Genomic DNA, 20,426 nt, shown 5'->3' with positions numbered 1-20,426 from the left:
TTTTTAATCGTATTCTTTTAATACTTACTGTGTGTAGAGGACTATACTAAGCTCTTGGGAGAGTGCAATACAACAGAGCTGGTAGACACATTCCCTGCCCACATTTTCTTTCTGTTTCTGCTCTTTGAAATCTCACTACAATTATCCAAGGGAACAGGGGCACAAACTATTCCTAATACCTGTGGTATTTAAGTGCTTACTGTTTGCCAAACACTGTCTTATACCTACCTAGTTCTTAGCACAATCAGGTCAGACACAGACCCTATCCCACATGGGACTCACAGGTATTCCATCCCCATTTTACAGATGATCATACTGAGGTATGGTGAAGTGACTTGCCCAAGACCAGAGTCACCCATCTCCCAGGGAAGGATTCGGGAATTGATGCAGCGAGAGAGCAGAATCAAGGGCTGAGCCAAACAAAATGTATTCCACATGGTGGATTGAACTTCCCTTTTGGGAGGAATATGATTAATTATATCCAGGATTCCCTATCGGGAGGAGTATGCTTACATGTTGCTCGCACACGGTGAAGAACCAAGTTTCCCTTCCTTGAACCCTTTCCGCTTGGGAGAAATTCACTTATGTGTTACCCACCCGTAGTGACACACCTAGCTTCCGCCCACGAATGCTCAGTGAGACACATGTCCCACAATCCCTCACGTAGTGTAGACAGAGCGGGTATCCCACACCCTGGGCAGGGGGGATGTAAGCAGCTGCTGCAAGTCCTGGTCCCTTGCCCCAAAGGTCAGAAGCGGCAGGTATTTATTACCTGCACTCCCAGGCCATTCCAGCTTCCAGCCTTCCCTTGTCAATCCATCTTCCAGCCTCCACTTGTCAATCTCCGCCCCCTCCCCATCCTTATTTGATTGACACAGGGGCGAGGGACACCTTCCATATCCCTGGCCTGCGATTTCTGTCTAGCAGTGTAAATTAAGGAGGCGGAGTCCCGCTCGCGCTTCGGTGTTCCGCCATGCTAGTTCAGGAAGTCACGAATACCAGTCTGACTTTGAGCTGGAGAGAACGTTGGAGTCAGGGGAGGATTTTTTCACACACGTTCGAAAGCTGTGGGGGGAAAAGGCATCGGTAAGCACACAGTTGTAGATGGCGGTCAGAGAAGGCAGAAGAGAGAGGGCAAGTGACTGGTTAAGATGTGAAGAGATGGGGTTAGATGTGCAGATAGAGGGGTTGGATTTTGAGAGAAGGCAGGAGATTTCCTCGAGATACTGCTGGGAAAGAGGAGAGTTGAAAAAGGGGCAAGTGGAGGCAGGGACTGGGGAGAAGCAGGGGAGATTTTAGGGAGATCGCAGCTAATGGTTTTAATTTTCTCATCCTAGTAGGTGGCCAGGTCATTAGGAACAAGAGACGGGAGGTGGGGGAACAGGAGTGTTGAGAGTTAAATGTCCGAAAGAACTGACAAGGGCAATTGGCATGGGTGTCAATAGGGATGGCAAAGTAATTTTGCAAGGCAGAGGAGAGGGCAGAGTTAAAGCATGCAAGGTTGAACTTAAGGTGGGTGGTATCGGCCTGATATCAAGATTTCTGCCTGCAGCTCTCTACAGCTCATGCACAAGAGCGAAGATAGTGGACCATGGAAGTGATCCAGGTTTGTGTGTTAGTAGTATGAGATTGACGAAGGGTAGAGGAGTGAATGTGAGTTCATGGTACTAATAGTAATGACAAAAGTGGTAATAATGCATGTGTTAAGGGCTTACCATGTGCCAGGCACTGTGCTAAGTACTGGGGTGGACACAAGCAAATCGAGCTGGATGTGTTTCCTGACCCACGTGGGGCTCACAGTTTCAATTCTCATTTTACAGATGAGGCAACTGAGCCACAGAGGAAGTGAAATGACTTGCCCAAGGTCACAGAGCAGACAAGGGGTGGAGCCGGTATTAGAACCCCTAACCTTCTGGCTAGCAGCCCACACTCTTTCCACTAGGCCACGCTGCTAAACTCTACTGAGTTGAGTTCAGTAGAAAGGGTGGTGTTGAGGGCATCAGTTTTGTTGTCAAGGGAAGGTAGTTGGAGAATGTAGGCTAAAGGGTCATGATGACTTGAGAAAATGGAATAGGGTCAAAAGAAAGGAGTTCTCTTTGGGGACACAGGACAGATTTGTGAGTGGGAGGTGTGTGGGAGAGAAGGCAGGTCAGAGGGTTATGGTGAGATAAAGGGATTTCAGAGTTGGTGAGGGTAAAGATTATACTATGACTAGATTGTACAGTCTCCGGGTCCTCTTTTCACTTTGTAATCCCTTCCTTGAAGAGCTCATCTGCTTCCAATACTTAAACTTCCACCTTGGGTCGACCCCAGGGCTTAGCACAGTGCCTGACACATAATAAGCAGCTTGGAAGGAGAGAAAATTGTGGATTTTAGTGATGTTGTGAGTCAAATACCTTTGGCCACTGGCTTTAAAAACTCAGCAGCTCTCCCTCCTACCTATCCACTCTTCTCCCACTGCACCCCAGCTTGTACTCTTCATTCCTCTTACCCTACCTACTACTGGGCCTCATTCTTGCCTCTCCCATCTCTTCCTCACACCTGGTACTCCCCTTCATACCAGACAGACCACAGCTCACCCTTTCTTCAAAGACCTTCTGAAATCATATCTCCTTCAGGAAGCCTCCCCCAATTAATAATATAATAAGTATTATAATTAATATATTATTATTATTAACTGGGGGAGCCTTCCTGAAGGCTATATTATCATTCAATGTCATATTTATTGAGTGCTTACTTTGTGCAAAACACTATACTAAGCACTTGGGAGAGTACAATATAACACCAAACACACATTCCCTGCCCACAGTGAGCTCACAGTCTAGAGGAGGAGACAGATATTAATATGCATAAATAAATAAATAAATTACAGATACATCTTGGCTTGACATGCTGTCGAGTGGTCTCCAACCATAGATACGCTATGGATACATCTTTCCCAGAACGCCCCACCTCCATCTGCAATCGTTCTGGCAATGGATCCAGAACACACTATTCTGTGTACTAGTAAAAATATGGAAGTAGTTTACCATTGTCTCCTTCTGTGCAGTAAACCCGAGTCTCCGCTCTCAACTCTCTACCACACTGCTGCTGCCCAGCACAGGTGAGTTTTGACTTGTAGCAGATAGCCTTCCACTCACTAGCCACTGTCCAAGCTAGGAATGGAATGGATATGCCTCTGCTTGACTCTCCCTCCCATAGTCAAGACTGGTAGAGTACTGAAAACTCTTCAGGTGTGACCCTGAGAGGGGGATAGATACATGCAGATGTATAAATATATGCTGTGGAGATGAAAGGAAGGATGAATGAAGGGACCAAGTCAGGGTGACACAGAAGGGAGTTGGAGAAGAGGAGAGGAGGGCTTAGTTGGGGAAGGCTTCTTGGAGGAGATGTGTCTCAATAAGGCTTTGAAGTGGGGGAGAGCAATTATCTGTCTGGTATGAGGAGGGAGGGCATTCCAGGCCAGAGGTAGGATGTGGACGAGAGACTGATAGTGAAATAGATAAGAATGAGGTACAATGAGAAGGTTTGTATTAGAGGAGCTAAGTGTGCAGACTGGGTTGTAGTAGGAGAGTAGCAAGGTGAGGTAGGAGGGGACAAGGTGATTGAGAGCTTTAGAGTCAATAGTGTAGAGTTTGGGTTTTTTTTTGATGCAGAGGTAGATGGGCAACCACTGAAGTTTCTTGAGGAGTGAGGAAATACGGTTTTTGAAGGAAAATGATCTAGGCAGCAGACTGATGTATGGACTGGAATCGGGGAGAGACAGGACGCAGAGAGGTCGGCAAGGAGGCTGTTACAATAATCAAGGCTGGATAGGATAAGTGCTTTCATTAATGTGATAGTCTGGATGGAGAGAAAGGGATGGATTTTAGTGATGTTGTGAAGGTAAAGCTAACAGGATTTAGAGGTTGCTTGAATATGTGGGTTGAATGAGAGAGAGGAGTCAAGAATAAAGCCAAGGGTATGGGCTTGGGAAACAGGAAGGGTGGAGGTGCCGTCTACAGTGAATGGGGGTGCTGCAGCCCATGAAGACTGAGAATGAATGGCCAGAGAGGTAAGATAACAGGAGAGGACAGAGTCAGTGAAGCCAAGGTTGGATAACATTGCAGCCAGCTAAGGTAGGTGAGGTCAAGATGATTGAGAGCTTTAAAGCCTTTGGTAAGGAATTTCTGTTTAACACAGAGGTGGATGAGCAACTGCTGGAGGTTCTTGAGCAGTGGGGAAACATAGAACATTTTTTTAGAAAAATGATCTTCAGAGCAGAGTGAAATATGGGCTGGAGTGTGGAGACAGTAAGCCCGTCAAAGGGCAGGGACTGTATCTGTTACCGATTTGTACATTCCAAGTGCTTAGTACAGTGCTCTGCACATAGTAAGCGCTCAATAAATACTACTGAATGAATGAATGAATGAGAGAGAGGAGGCAGGGATGCTGATGCAGTAATCAAAGCGGGATAGGGTAAATGCTGTAAATTTTGCTGTATTATGTTCTCCCAAGCAGTTAATACAGTGCTCTGCATATAGTAAATGCTCAATAAATATGATTGTTTGAAAAAATGTAATTAATTGATTAATGTGAAAGCAGTTTGGATGGAGAGAAAAATTGTAGATTTTAGCAATGCTGTGAATCAGGTACCTCTGGCCACTGGCTTTAAAACACTCAGCAGCTCTCCCTCCTACTTATCCACCCTCTTCTACTACACCCCAGCTTGTACTCTTTATTCCTCTTATCCTACCTACTTACTATACTTCATTCTTGTCTCTCCCACCTCTTACCTCTTCCTTATACCTGGATCTCCCCCTTCATATCAGACAGACCACAGTTCCCTGAAATTGCCCCTGCCCCTCCTTAGTCCCTCCCCCTTCTGGCATCCCTTCAACTCTCCCATCCTTCCCAGCAGTATCTCTAATAATAACAGTGGTATTTGTTAAGTACTTACTATGTGCCAGGCACTGTACTAAGTACTGGGATATATTTAAGTTTATCATGTTGGATGCAGTCCCTGTCCCATGTGGGGCTCACAGTCTCAATCTCCATTTTGCAGATGAGGTAACTGAGGCACAGAGAAATGAAGTGACTTGCCCAAGGTCACACAGCAGACTAGTGAAAGAGCTGGGATTAGAACCCAAGACCTTCTGATTCCCAGGTCTGTACTCTATCCACAACACCATGCTGCTTCTCCAAGGTAATTATCTCCCTGGAAGTTGCATATTTTAGAATGTAAAGAGCTTGTCTATAGATACCCACGATGCACTCATTGAAAGCTAACAAATGACTTTCTCATTAGTCACGAGTTTATTCTTAGTTTTCACTTTGACTGCTTTTGTAAACCCAAGTAGCAAAGACTTCCAACCGTGGGGGGTGTAGTTACTCCTTTAAAACCTGTCAGTGATCTTATGACGTTTTCCTACCCCTGCAGTCACAGAGGATTTAATAGTTAGCCTTTAAGTTGACATCAAAAGGTGAAAATTCACCCTTTCATGACCATCGTTGGAAGCAAGTAATGGGGGCTGTGCAAGCTCTCACCATTCCCACAATCTCTCCGCTTCACTTTGGATCCTAGACATTGGATCTCATTATCCAGCACTGCTTGTGAGATGGAAACTCAGGAATGAGCTGCATCTACAAGATTAGCTCCTGGTGCCGCTGTTGTACCTAATCCCTTCAAACAATCTGATGGAAGGAAACCTGATCTCCAGCTCCCCCTTTAGCCGATTAGTGACTGACCTTAGAGACACTGTGGCTCCCAGCTGGTCCTGAAATGACCCGAAGCCTGGATCCCCACGTTCTGGGACACATTCTAGTTCCCAACTTGATGCAGATGTTCTACCTGATCCCTTATCTGTTCCCCAGGGTACCCCAAGGTCAGAGCATCTCACATCTGCCCTGGGTCAGCCCACTGCTCCCCTGAAGAGAAGAGTTAGGGTCCTCCTGCCAATCTGGATAAAAAGCTTGGCTTTCCCAAGGCCCCTGTGGCAGCTTCACATTCCCTCAATTATCTATGTGAATGCCACATTTATCAGATTATGTCAGCTGATTTCCAGAGGCATTAATGACCTGGGTTGTGTTCTACTTCAGAAAAAAAAGTTCAATCAATCAATCGTATTTATTGAGAGCTGTATTCAGAACACTGTACTACGCTTGTGGGAGAGTACAATATAATAGAGTCGCTAGACACGTTCCCTGCCCACAAGAAATTTAGAGACTAGAGGGGGTAGATGGACATTGATATAAATGAAATAATTTACAGATATGTACAATATAACAGAGTTGGCAGACATGTTTCCTGTTCACGACTAGCTTACAGTCTAGGGGGGAGACAGATATTAATATAAATAAAAAGAAATTATGAAAGTGTACACAAGTGCTGTGGGGCTGAGGGAGGGGTGAATAAAGGGAGCAAATCCAGGTGCAAAGATGATGCAGAAGGGAGTGGGAGAAGAGGAAATGAGAGCTTAGTCAGGGTAAGCCTCTTGGAAGAGATATGTCTTTAATAAGGCTTTCAAAGTGGGGAGAGTGTCTGTTGGATATGAAGCAGAAGGAGTTTCCAGGCCAGAGACAGGATGTGGGTGAGGGATCAGTGGCAACAAAGATGAGATTGAGGTGCAGTGAGTAGTTTAACATTAGAGGAGCTAAGCGTGGGGGCTGGGTTGTAGTAGGAGAGCAGCGAGGTGAGGGAGGAGCGGGCATCCTGCTTTACATCCTGGAATAAAATTGTCCGTTAATGATGTACTGATGTGGAGTGCCTAATTAGAGACCATGGCTCTAATTCCATGATTCTAATAATTCTAGAGACCATTAGAGATGGGAATTCTGATGGGAATCCTACATATGTGCTCTCTTTTTTCCATTACATTCCAGTTCGTCTACTTCATTTGACTCCAGCTAACTACTAGTAGTAAATAGCAGGAGTAGTAGTAGGAATAGACTGTGAGCCCCACAAGGATCAGAGACTGTGTTTAATTCCCACCTGTGTATGTTCTCTCCGTGTTTACTACAGTGTACCGCACACAGTAAGCGCTTAATAAATACCATTACTAACTACTCATAAGCCATTAGACTGTGAGCTCCTGGGCAGTGAACACAACTACCAACTCTCTTGTATTCTCCCAAACACAGTGCTCTGAGCACAGTAAGCACTCAGTAAATACTATCCATCGATTGATTTACTGATAATAACGTATATTGAGTTTCTACTCGAGTGCATTGGTATTTGTCATTTGGTAAGTACCAAATAAATAATAAGGATGATATTTGTTAAGCGCTTATTCTGTGCCAGCCACTATACTAAGGGCTGGGGTGGATACAAGCAAATCAAGTTGGACACAGTCCCTGTCCCATGTGGGGCTCACAGTTCCAATCTCCATTTTACAGATGAGGTAACTGAGGCCCAGAGAAATGAAGTGACTTGCCCAAGATCACACAGCCGACAAGTGGCAGAGCCAGGATTAGAACCCATGAACTTCTGACTCCCAGGCCCATGCTCTATCCACTATGCCACAAAGAAGTGGCATGTTCCCTGACCACCAGGAGCTTACATACTAGTGGGTGAGACAAACTTAAAAAAACCACTAAAAGTACACATGAGGGTCGAATAGGGTGTAATAAATAAGTTTGTAAACTTGGCTGAAGGGAAGATACGATTACGATTCTGGGAGATTAGGAGGCTTATTGGAGGGGATGGGATTTTAGAAGGACTTCGAATGTATGTAGGGAGGAACAGGTGGGGGGAACAATGTGAGCCAGGAGGCTGAGATGGAAGAGTCAAGAGCCAGTTAGTGCCTCCTTTTCCTGCTTGTCTGGCAAGTTTTTGAGGGCTCCAGATGGGAACCTCTCAGCTCCTCTGGTCCCTGGAGTCATTTTTTTCCTGCAATACCGGCTGAAGTGAGTGTGATTGGGTTTTATGGAGAAACGCCCGCCCTCCAGATCATCTCAGGTCCACCCCCTCTCACTCTCTGAGCCCTCTGGCCCTAGAGTTCCCAGCCAGGTTCTGTGGAAGATTTCTAAAATGGTGGCAGGAATAGTGTGCCCATGCTCCCAGCACGATTGTACCATCATCCCCTCAGGGCCCCTGGGTTCTGCAGGGAAGGGGAACAGACATGCCAGGAAGCCAGACACCTGAGGAATGTGGGGCCAGCGAGGCAGAGGATCTCCAAGGAGATGAACCCTGCTCCAGCCAACAGGGATGAGAAAATGGAAGCAGTGGCCCCCAGAACCCACCCAGAGACCTGGAGACCCACAGGGAGTCTCAGAACTGAGGCCTTCTCCTCACTTGTGGATACTGGAGTCACAAGACCCTATGGATCCTTCCTGGGAAGGCAAACTAGGCCCTGCTGGTTTGATGAAACACAAGCCCCTGGCTTATTGATTGGCTTTAATTTGGGCCAAGGGAACTCCTTTCTTAGTCTCATCTCTGCTGCTGTGGCTGTTCTCTGTTCTTCCACAGGGCTCCATGCCTGCTTCTGCTGCTGGAAAATTGTATATGTATTTATATGTGTAGATATAATATATATAATCTGTATATAAAAACTGGGGTAGATACAAGGTAATTAGGTTGTCCCTCATGAGGCTCAGAGTCTTACTCCCCATTTTACAGGTGAGGTAACAGGCAGGGAGAGGTTAAGTGACTTACCCAAGGTTGCACAGCAGACAAGTGGCAGAGCTGGGGTTAAAACCCACATCCTCTGACTCCAAAGCCCATGCTTTGCCACTAGGCCATGCTGGTTTATGTCTGAAAATTGTGTATATATGTATATATCTGTAATATATTTACTTATTTATGTATTTGTATATTAATGCCCATCTCCCCTTCTAGACTGTGTGCTTGATGTGGTCAGGGAAAGTGTCTTTAGTTATATTGTACTCTCCCAAACGCTTAGGACAGTGCTTTGCACACAGGCAGTGCTCAATAAATATGACTGAAGGAATGGATGAGTGAATGGCACTCTCCTCTTCCCTAAATAGCCATCCTCACTCTACCAGGGGGCTAACGATGGGATACAACAAATGATGAGGCAAACGGTGTCGGAGTTGAAGCTGGGACTCCTGCTCTCCCCAGTGGGCCAAGTGATGCCATGGGCCCAACTCCCAGATGGAGGTGGAGGCCGGCAGTCCAAATGAGATCATTGAGGCTCACTCTTCCCTGCCCCCTCCAGACTATCAAGGCCACCTCTGCCCCATTCCCGGGGCAGCTGGCCTTGCCTGGCCTCCACTGGGAGTTTCTCGGTCCCTTAGCCTCCAAATCCCTCGGGCTCAGGCACCACGACCGAGCCACGGAACTCAGAAGAAGGACCCAAGACGCCTAATATAAAATTGCCTGTCACAAAGGCACCTGGGGCTGCAGCGTGGCTTAGTGGCAAGAGTATGGGCTTGGGAGTCAGAGGATATGGGTTCTGGCAATAATAATAACAAGAATAATAATTATGGTATTTGTTAAGTGCTTACTATGTGCTAAGCACTGTACTAAGTGCTGGGAGGGGGGTGGTGGGGTAGAAGCAAAACGGGTTGGACACAGCCCCTGTTCCACATGGGGATCTCAGTCTCCATCCCCATTTTACAGAGGAGGGAACTGAGGCACAGAGAAGTGAAGTGACTTGCCCAGGGTCACAAAGCAGACAAGTGGCAGAGTCGGGATTAGAACCTATGACCACCTGACTCCCAGGTCCCTGCTCTATCCACCACACCATGCTGCTTCTCTGTCCCGGCTCTGCCACTTGTCAACTGTGTGACCTTGGGCAAGTCGCTCAACTTCTCTGTGCCTCAGTTACCTCATCTGTAAAATGGGGATTAAGACTGTGAGCCCCACTTGGGACAACCTGATTACCTTTTATCTATCCCAGCTCTTAAAACAGCGCTTGGCACATAGTAAGCACATAGAAATTACCATAATAATTATTATCATTGTCAGCACCCCAGCAGAGCAGGCTAACGGACTACTGGACAAAAATCCATCCTCGTCCTTCTCACTGTTCCCACTCATGAGATGGACCAGCTGTTGCCTAGCCTGACATTCTGCTGTGATGGGTGGGGAAGCTGTGCCCCAGCCCTGGGAGGAATGGTAGATTCTCGGTAAATCCGACCTTTCCAGAGGTCGAAATGGTGTTTATGGAGCACCTACTGAGTGCAGTGCCCTCTGCTAAACCCAAGTGGGCTCCCTCTCAGCCCTGGGAAATTCCGGGAGCTGAGTCAAGCATCATGTCAAATGAAGACTGTCTTATTTCGACTGACTTTCTCATAAGCCCAAAACTATTTCAGATCTGCTGGCCCTCAGAAAAACGCAGCAGCAACTGCACTGTTGGGTGGAGCCCCTCCAGAAGATGGCAGCAGACGGCAGTGATTGAATTTTTTTTAGGCTGACCCAAGAGACCCCTATTTCCGTCCAATGCTTCTGCCGCTTCCTCAGGGCCCAGGCCCATGGAGCCCACCTAAGGTTTGAGGGTTTACGGACGGAGAAATACTCCTGGGCATGAGTGCTGAGTGCTTGGGTCATAGGAACGGAGAGACAGTGTTGCCTAGTGGAAAGCACCCAGGCCTGAGAGTCAGGAGAGTTGCTTTCTAATCGCTGAAGCTGCCGTTTGCCTGCTCTGTGATCTTGGGCGACACACTTCACGAACTCAGTTTCCTCATCTGTAAAATGGGGATTAACACCTGTTCTCCCTCCCACCTAGATTGTGAGTCCTATGTGGGACAGGGACTGGGCCTGACTGGATTGTATTTATTACAGTGCTTGGAGCACAATAAGTGCTTAACAGCCATCCAATTACTTGAAAAATAAAAGTCCTCTCTGAACCCCACAGTCCCTTCCATCAATCAATCAATCAGTAGTATTTATTGAGTACTTACTGTGTGCAGTGCACTGCTTGGGAAAGTACAGTACTAGAGAGTTGGTAGACATCTTCCCAGCTCATACAAGCTTACAGTCATAATAATTACTACAGTTATTATTATTTCTTTAATAAAAATGACATCAGCTTCAAAACCAATTTGACCTGGTTACGTTTCTTCCATTTTAACTGCACGTGTTTATCAATCAACCAGGGCTTGCTAATTCCACCTCAAATGGCCCAGACATGTGAAAATAATGGATGCTAGCAGAATACCCAAACTACTGCTTTGTGGTGAGTGGAGAAGCTGCATGGCCTAGTGAAATGGTTCAGGCCTGGGAGTTAGGGGAACTGGGTTCTAATCCCAGCCCTGTTACTGTGTCTCAACATCCTCTTCTGTAAAATGGGAATGAAATTATGATTATAATAATAAACGGTATTTGTTAAGCGCTTACCATGTGCCAAACACTGAGGCAGATACAAGATAATCAGGTTGGACACAGTCCCAGTCTCACACTGGACTCATAGTCATTATCCCCATTTTACAGATGGGGTAACTGAGGCAAAGAGAAGTTAAATGACAGCAGACAGTGGCAGAGCTGGGAATAAAACCCAGGTCCTTCTGACTCCAAGGCATGAACTCTGCCAATTCTCCCTTTCCTTTAGGCAGTAAAACTGTGGGACAGGGATTGTATCATCTGACCAGATTATTTTATATCTTCCCCCACACTTAGTACAGTTCTTGGCACATAGCAAATAATAAATACCACAATTAATGAAATGGGAAATTATAAACTGTAAGATACAATCCAATAACAGCTTGATCTTTGAACCCCAGAGTAGATAATATGTCACACAAACTATAAAAATCAATAATATAAACTTTCACATTTTCATATTTGACACGGATATTATTTCAATGGTTTAGGCCATTTCAACTGGTCTTTTCAGTTATTTTCTCACTAACTGACCCACGCAGTCTGCACACAGAAGTGCTCAGTAAATACCAATGATTGATTGCACTTTAGACATTTCATATTCACCCCTTCGCCTGCAACCCCACAACACATATATATATCTTTAAATTATATATTCTAAATTATGTGTTTATATTAATACCTGTAAACTCCACTAATTCTGTGTATTATACTTTCCCAAGTACATAGTACAGTGGTCTGCACAAAGTGAGTCCTAATATAGGCTATTGATTGATTCTTAAAATGTCTTGAACTTTCCTATCTTCTGTTTGATGATCTATCTTATAGTTAAGCTAAACCTGGCAGATTTTGTGCAATCAAAAATAGCATGTTCTCTGATACATTTAAACTATTTCCCAAGTTCCTTCTGCTGCTTCATCCTCCTCACTGTCATCTGCTCCATTCTCTTTTGGAACTTATTTATTTATGTATAGTATTTATTGAGCACTTACTCTGTAACAACAAGCAGACACATTCCCTCCCCACGACGAACTCACAGTCTAGCGGGACTTCCTGAATGCTAAAAGGTGAAGTGCATTATCCTAACTATTTGGAAAGCTGCATTTAATTTCTAATTATCTTCCTCAACAGCAGCCTGTTGGCTTGATTTTTAAGAATCACATGTTCCAGTGGAGAATTCTGACTCCAGATGAATGTAAAAAAAACCGACCACTCTCCTCATCTTCAAAGCTCTACTTTTTTTTAAGAAAGGCATTTGTTATGCACCGCACTGATCACTGGAGTTTTATCTTGTCTTATGCTAATAATAATAATAATAATGTTGGTATTTGTTAAGCGCTTACTATGTGCAGAGCACTGTTCTAAGCGCTGGGGTAGACACAAGGGGATCAGGTTGTCCCACATGGGGCTCACAGACTTAATCCCCATTTTACAGATGAGGTAACTGAGGCCCAGAGAAGTTAAGTGACTTGCCCACAGTCACACAGCTGACAAGTGGCAGAGCTGGGATTCGAACTCATGACCTCTGACTCCAAAGCCCATGCTCTTTCCACTGAGCCATGCTATTGAGTTGTTTCCTTGAGTTGTTGTCTTATGCTATTGAGAATGCCCCACTCTCCATCTGCAGTCGTTCTGGTAGTGTATCCATAGAATTTTCTTGATAAAAATACAGAAGTGGTTTACCATTGCCTCCTTCTTCCGCACAGTAAACCCTAGTCTCTGCCCTCAACTCTCTCCCATGCCTCTTGCTAACCAGCACAGGTGAGTTTCAACTTTTAACAGATTGCCTCTATTCCATGCCTCCATTGCCCCTGCCCAAGCTAGGAATGGAATGGGTATGCCTCTGCTTGACTCTCCCTCCCATTAGCTGAGACTGGTAGAGTGCTGGAAACTCTCCAGGTGCCATCCTGAGAGGACTAGGACTAGGTACAAGTTAATCAGGTTGAACACATTCCATGTCCCACATGGGGCTCACAGTCTTAATCCCCATTTTACAGAAGAGGTAACTGAGGCCCAAAGAAGTAAAGTGATTGCCCAAGGTCCCACTGCAGACAAGTGGTGGAGTCAGAATTAGGATCCAGGTCTTCTGACTCCCAGGCCCGGACTCTTACCGCGGGGCCTTGCTGCTTCCATGCTGTTTCTCTACTAAAATCATATTTCCTCCATCAATTTTTCATTACCCCAATTTATTTTCCCTCCCTCTGTCATTGTTGATATACCTGGGTCTGAAAACCTTAAGCTCTCTGATGGTCACACCAACCCTAGCCTCGAGTACTTAAGTACATATTCTTGTAGTCTGCTGCTTCTCCTATGTGTGATCTATTTTATTGTCTGTCCACCCATCTAGATTGTAAACTCTTTAAGAGCAAGGATCACATCTACCAACTCTATAGTATTGTGCTCTTGCGAGTGACTACAACAGTCTTCTGCATACGGTAAGTGCTCAATAAATTCCATGGCATTGATTGACTGGTTGCTCTTATTAATAACTCTGTTAGAAAGTGGAAAAGCAACATCTGGAATAGACATTTCCAATTTGTCGTATTGTTTCTCTCTAAGGATGAGATCCAACGTGACAACCGCCAGCTCAGAGGAATAAACTCCAGCCAGTTAAATTAGACTGATTAGGGTCGTTTAGTCCGAGGGAAATTTAATCTGTAACAGTCGAGATGTTTAATGCCACTTGAATGCCTAAGTATTAAATCGTGGCTGCAGTTTGTTTTAAAATTGAAAGGGGGCTGCAGCCTAGATCTGTCAAGAGGACTCATTTAGGAAATTCAGTTCTTAACTAGGATTTCACCTTAAACTGGGAAATCAAATGAATTGCAGATGGATTGTACCTGCCCCATGAGCAGTAAGATAATAGAAAACTGTGCTGAGAATATGGCTGACTGATTATTTCATTAATTCCTGAATGTAAATGTGAGTGTTTTTGTTTAATGCACACTGGAGCTAAGGTTTCAGAGTGGATTTATTCATTTTTAAAACAATTCAATTCCACATTACGGTTTCTGCCATTAAATGACCATTCACATTCTGGAGATTCTGGAGGAAATTGGGAGGAATCAGCTTCCCGTGACTCTCTTCTCATCTCTTGAAAGTAGACTTTCTCACCCCCCTTCTCCTCTCTTCACCCTCAAAACTCCTCTAGCTCCTGCCCCCCTGCCTTCAAATAAACTTGAGTCTCCCCAGTCCTGAGAACACCAACCCTCCCCATCAGTGTCCCCATCAGCTTTTGTTCCATCTTCTAATTCTGTCCAGTCTCCCTGAATGGGCTGCAGGGTCCCCCTAACCCCCGCCTCAACTTCTCCTCCACCGTCTCTTTCCTCAACCCGCTGAAATCCAGATATTTCCCCCTTTCCTCTTCTAAAGCCACACTCACAGATGTCTCCAACGATACCCTTTTGGCAAAATGCAATGGTCTCTTTTCGGGAGGGCCTTGTTTTCAAACTAATTGATTATCTTCTCTTCCTAGGAACTCTCTCCAAGCTTGGTTTTACCACATAGTATCCTCTCTTGGTTCTCCTCTTTCCTTTCTGACCACTCCTCATTCTCCTTCACAAACTCTTCTACTTTCCCTCCACCCTTTAACTGAGGGTGTCCAATCAGACTCCCTTCTGGGATGGTTACTCTTTACAATCTACACATTCTCTTGCTAAGCTCACCCATTCCCATGGCTTTGGTTATCACCTCGAGCCACGTCACACCCCACCCTCAGGTCTGACAATGCTACAATTGTATTTCCACTTGCTTTCTGAACATCTCGAAGGGTATCCCCTTAAATTTGTTATGGCCTAAATTAGATTCCTTTATCCTCCAGTTACCCATCCTTTTGCTAACATTTCCATTGTTTTTAACCACTATGCCATCCTCCTTGGCCTAGGGCCCACAACCTTGGAGTCAGTTTTTGCTCCTTTCTGTCTGTATCCCCCACATGCAGTCTCTAAATCCCGCTGAATCTTCTTTTATAATATTATAATATTTTACAAATCCCCACATTCCTCCCCATCCTTGCTATGACTACCCTGCTTGAGAAGAAAAGTGGCCCAGTGGAAAGAACACAGATGGGAGTCAGAAAACCTGAATTCTAATCCTGGTTCTGCCACTTGCCTGCTATGAGATCTTAGGGATGTCACTTAGCTTCTCTGTGCCTCAGTTTTCTCATCTGTAAAATGGGGATTCAGTGCTTTTCCTCCCTCCCACTTAGACTGCGAGTCCCATGTGGTGAGCCCCGAATGGGCTGGGGACTTTTTATATTGCATCTGCCTCAGTACCTAATGCAGTTCTGTGCACATAAGAAGTGCTTGACAAACAGTATCATCTTTATTAATGTTGTTGATAATATTGATATTATTATATTAATAGATTGATATTGCACTATTAATAGTAATCCCTTGGAACTTCCTGGATGAATAATTGGAACAGCCTGTATCAAGTCTCTCCCCTCTTCAACCTAAAAAAGTTGTTCAAAATCTCTCTCCAATCACCACCTTCCCAATCATTCCATCCTCTCATATTCTTCGATCTTAACTCATCATCTTTTGTATGTATCACACTACATGCTTACCTTCTATTTGTTGACCCTTTGAACTTAATATTTTTATTCTCTAGTTCTCCTGCTATTACGTATTTGTCAGATCATGGCACTTGACTCCCTCATTAGAATATAAGAAACCTGAAGTAGAGATTCTGTCACTGAGTTCTGTTGTACATCCCAAAAGTGCCTAGTCTGGTATTCTGCACACAGTAGGGACACAGTGCGTAATGCTGGGGGTGATGCTAGCATAGCTAATTCCCAAGTATTCACATCTGTTTGCTCTGAGCAGGGTGGTCTAGTGATAAAGCATGAGCCTACAAGTCAGAAGACCTGGATTCTAGTCCTGGCTCCACCACTTGCCTGTTGTGTGACCTTAGACAAGTCACTTAATTTCCCTGTGCCTAAATTTCCTCAACTAAAATGAGGATAAGATATCTGTTCTACTTCCTACTTAGACTGTGGTCCCCAAGTGGGACAGGGATGTTTCTTTCCTCATTACCTTGTATCTACTCCAGAACTTAGCCCGGTGGCTGACACATAATAATAAAGGTATTTGTTAAGCACTTACCATGTGCCAAGCACTGTTCTAAGTGCTGGGGTAGATACAAGGTAATCAGATTGTCCCACGAGGGGGTCACATTCTTAATCCCCATTTTACAGATGAGAGAACTGAGGCTCAGAGAAGTTAAGTGACTTGCCCAAGATCACACAGCAGACAAGAGGCAAAGCAAGGATTAGAACCCATGACCTCTGACTCCCAAGCCTTTGCTCTTTCCACTAAGCCATGCTGCTTCTCAAAGTGCTTAACAAATACCACAGTTATAATTATAATCTAATTATCAGGGTCCTCTTATAGGAAGCACACGACTCCAGAGAGCCTGATTTAGAAAAATACATACAAATTTTTGTCACTCCTCTGCCCAAGGCAACCACAATCCTAATAGAAATAGTATTATTATTAATTATATTTATTGAGTGCTTACTGTGTGCCAAGCACAGTCCTAAGCACTTAGGAGAGTACAATATAATCCCTGGAAGGCCCAGGTAAACCTTCATTGGCTTCTTGTGGTAGAAGAGTGGCTGACCACATTTTCAATGAAAAGGCAGTTTCAGTAGATTGTCAGCTTCCTGAAGTCAGAGAAGATATCTTCTGCTTCTTTTTCACTTTTCCAAGTGCTTTGTTTCATGCGGATTGGGAGGGAGCAGGGTATAACCAGTGTTCATTCATGCATTCTTTAGTCCAATTGTATTTATTGAGCGCTTACTGTGTGCAGAGCTCTATACTGAGGGCTTGGGAGAGTACAACAAACAGTCACACTCCCTGCCCACAGCTAGTTCACAGTCTAGAGAGGGGGAGTCAGCCATCAATATAAATAAATAAAATTACAGAAATGTACATAAGTGCTGCGAGGCTGGGAGGGGGGAAGAGAGAAGGGAGCAAGTCAGGGAGATGCAGAAGACAGTGGGAGATGAGGGAAAGTTGGGCCTCAGTCTGGGAAGACCTCTTGGAGGAGATGTGCCTTCAATAAGGCTTTGAAGAGGGGGGAGAATAATTGTCAGATTTGAGGAGGGAGGGTGTTTCAGGCCAGAAGCAGGACATGGGATAGGGGTCAGTAGCAAGACAGGCGAGATGAGGCACAGTGAGACGGTTAGCATTAGAGAAACAACGTCTGAGGACTGGGTTGTAGATGGAGAGAAGTGAGGGGAGGGAAGAGGGGGCGAGGTGGTGGACTGCTTTAAAGCCAATGGTGAATAGTTTTGTTAGATGCAGAGGTGGATGGGCAATCAGGTGTTGAGAGGGAGTTATCGAGAGGAGAGAGATCACACCCACACCTAGAAGAAGCGAGGCCTAGTGGAAAGAGCACAGGCCTGGGAGAGGACTGGATTCTAATTCCGGCTCTGCAAAGTGCTTGCTGTGTGACCTTGGGCAAGTCACTAAACTTCTCTGCCAATCAATTACTTTATCTGCAAAATGGGCATTAAATCCTCCTCGCTCCAATTTAAGCTATGAGACCCACTTGGGTCAAGGACCGTGTCCAACCTGTTACACTTGTGTCTGTCTTGTACCCTCTAGACTGTAAGCTCGTTGTGGGTGGCGAATGCATGTGTCTACTATATTGAAATCACAATCACCAAGTTCTGTGCCCTGCACACAGTAAGCACTCAATAAATATGACCGACTGATTGATCTACCCCAGTGCTTAGAACAATGTTTGGCACATAGTAAATGCTTACCAAATACTTAAAAAAAAAAACTTCAGAAGAAGCAGTGCGACTAGTGGATAGAGCACAGTCCTGGGAGTCAGAAGAACCTGAGTCTACTCCCAGCTCTGCCACTTGTCTGCTGTTTGACCTTGAGTAAGTCACTTAACTTCTCTGTGCCTCAGTTACCTCATCTGTCAAATGGGGATTAACTGTGAACCTCACGTGGGACAACCTGATTACCCTGTATCTACCCCAGTGCTTAGAACAGTGCTCTGCACATAGTAAGTGCTTAACAAATACCAACATTATTATTATTATTGTGTGACAGGGACTGTGTCCAAACCGATTTGTTTGTATCCACCGCAGTGCTCAGTAATGTGCCTGGCACATAGAAAATACAAATACCAAATTATTTTTTTATCATTGTTATTATTGTCACTATAGGTGTGACAGGTAACTCCTCCGTGACACCCTCCCTCCTGCGGCTGCTGGATCTGCCCTTAGCCATGGAAGGCTCCCAGTCTGGAGCCATGAAGCAAGAGTGGTGCTGTCCAGCTCTGCTTCTCTGGGAAAACAAGGAAACACTTTGATATTCACCCCAGCCCCACAGGATGTAGGTAAACATCCTTTTATCCTACTATTTCCCCCATCTGTAATTTATTGTAACAACTGTCTCCCCCTAGTAATAATTACGGTATTACTTAAGTGCTGTGCCAGGGACTACACTGAGTGCTGGGGTGGATGGTTGGATGCAGTTCCTGACCCACATGGGGCTCACAGTCCAAGTAGGAGGGAGTAGGATTTAATCCCCATTTTACAGGTGAGGAAACTGAGACACAGAGAAGTGAAGTGACTTGCTCAAGGTCACTCAGCAGACCAATGGCAAAGCCGGAATTAGAACCCACCCAGGTCTCTTACTCCTAGGCCCGGGCTCTTTCCCTCTAGACTGTGAGCTTGTTGTGGGCAGGGATTGTCACCGTTTATTGTCGTATTGCAAATTCCCAAACGCTTAGTACAGCGGTCTGCTCACAGTAAGTGCTTAATAAATACGACTGAATAAATGAATGGATTCCCACTGGGCAACATTGCTTCCCTGTAGACTGTAATTCCTTGTGGGCAGGAATTATGTCTACCAACTCCGTTGTATTGTACCTTCCCATGCACTAAGCAGTGCTCTATACCCAGTCAGTGCTCAGTAAATAGCACGGATTCATTGATTCACTCAATCGTGTTTATTGAGTGCTTACTGTATGCGGAACGTTGCACGAAACGCTCGGGAGAGTACAAAATAACAATAAACAGATGCACTTTCTGCCGACAATGACACTGATGAATGGACTGATTCATGGCAGCAGCTGGAAGGCAGCTCGGTGCTGGGGCTGGCTCCCACTGGGTGCACTGGAGTGGGTGGTATTGCACCCTTGCAGGGAGACCAGGCTGAAACCAAATCCCCCTGAGCTCAGCCCCTGGGAATCTGGCCCCTGAGAATCTGGCCCGGGAGCTAGGAATAGAGTCCCTGCAGCTACAGGCCTGCGGGCCCACCCGGGATCATAGGTCCTGCTGGCAGCTGCGCCTTCCCATCAGCTTCAGGAAGCAGCCCAACATGCTTCCACCATTTGCTTTGGTTTTATTTTAGCTCCTAGGCCCCTTCCCTCCCATTTTAGGCTCTAGCCCTTTCTCCTTGCTCCAGGGAATGGAGGAGTGTGAGTCACCCCTGGACAACTAACTAACTAACTAACTAACTAACTAACTAACTAACTAACTAACACCAGCTCACCTCTTATTATTTGCACAAATGATTTCCCTCCATCTCTCAGCTCCCCAGGGTTGATCCTGGAAGGATTTGTTAAATTATTTGAACTATCCAGAAAAGTTGTAATCATGTTTGCTCCCCAGAGACAAAGTCAGGGATGGAGAAGGGTGTGTTACGGTTATTGAGGGTCCCCCACCCTTAGCCATGAGGGTATGTGAAACCTGAGTGGGGCAGGGATTGTGTTCAATCTGTTTATACTGTATCTTGTCCGGCACTTAGTAGAGGGCTTGACACAAAAATAAGCACCTAACAAATACCATTATCTTCACAGTGCCTCAGTTTCTGCATCTGTAAAATTGGGATTCAATGCCTGCTCTCCCTCTTACTTAGACTATGAGCCCCATGTATGACGATGCCCAACCTGATTATCTTTCTTCTACTTCAGACCTTAGTACAGTGCTTGGCATGGAATAGACTCAAAAAATGCCACAATTGTTTTTATTATTAATGTTCCCCTGAGTGTTCTAGGACTGCTGTCATAAAGTCTTGGTCTGTGTGGACCAAAGGACTGAGCCAGGGACGTTTTATAATTTTAGAAGAAAAGCTTGTCTCCGAATCAGCTACAAATAACAACACAAGTTACAAAGCTTGGAGAACCTCATTGATTGAGA

At 45.2% G+C, this 20,426-nt stretch overlaps 1 non-coding gene across 1 annotated transcript; it reads right to left on the bottom strand.

Annotated features, from left to right (window-relative positions):
- Positions 1-3,113: 3,113 nt before the first annotated feature.
- Positions 3,114-3,251, bottom strand: LOC114813646. Its single transcript, XR_003761363.1, has one exon. It is a non-coding gene; the product is annotated as a small nucleolar RNA SNORA7 (small nucleolar RNA).
- Between the last annotated feature and the right edge of the window lie 17,175 nt (positions 3,252-20,426).

Source organism: Ornithorhynchus anatinus, chromosome 7 (genome assembly GCF_004115215.2).
Source record: "Ornithorhynchus anatinus isolate Pmale09 chromosome 7, mOrnAna1.pri.v4, whole genome shotgun sequence".
NCBI classification, from domain to species: domain Eukaryota; kingdom Metazoa; phylum Chordata; class Mammalia; order Monotremata; family Ornithorhynchidae; genus Ornithorhynchus; species Ornithorhynchus anatinus.
The sequence above is the reverse complement of the archived record's forward strand: the minus strand, read 5'-3'. Positions and strand labels throughout refer to the sequence as shown.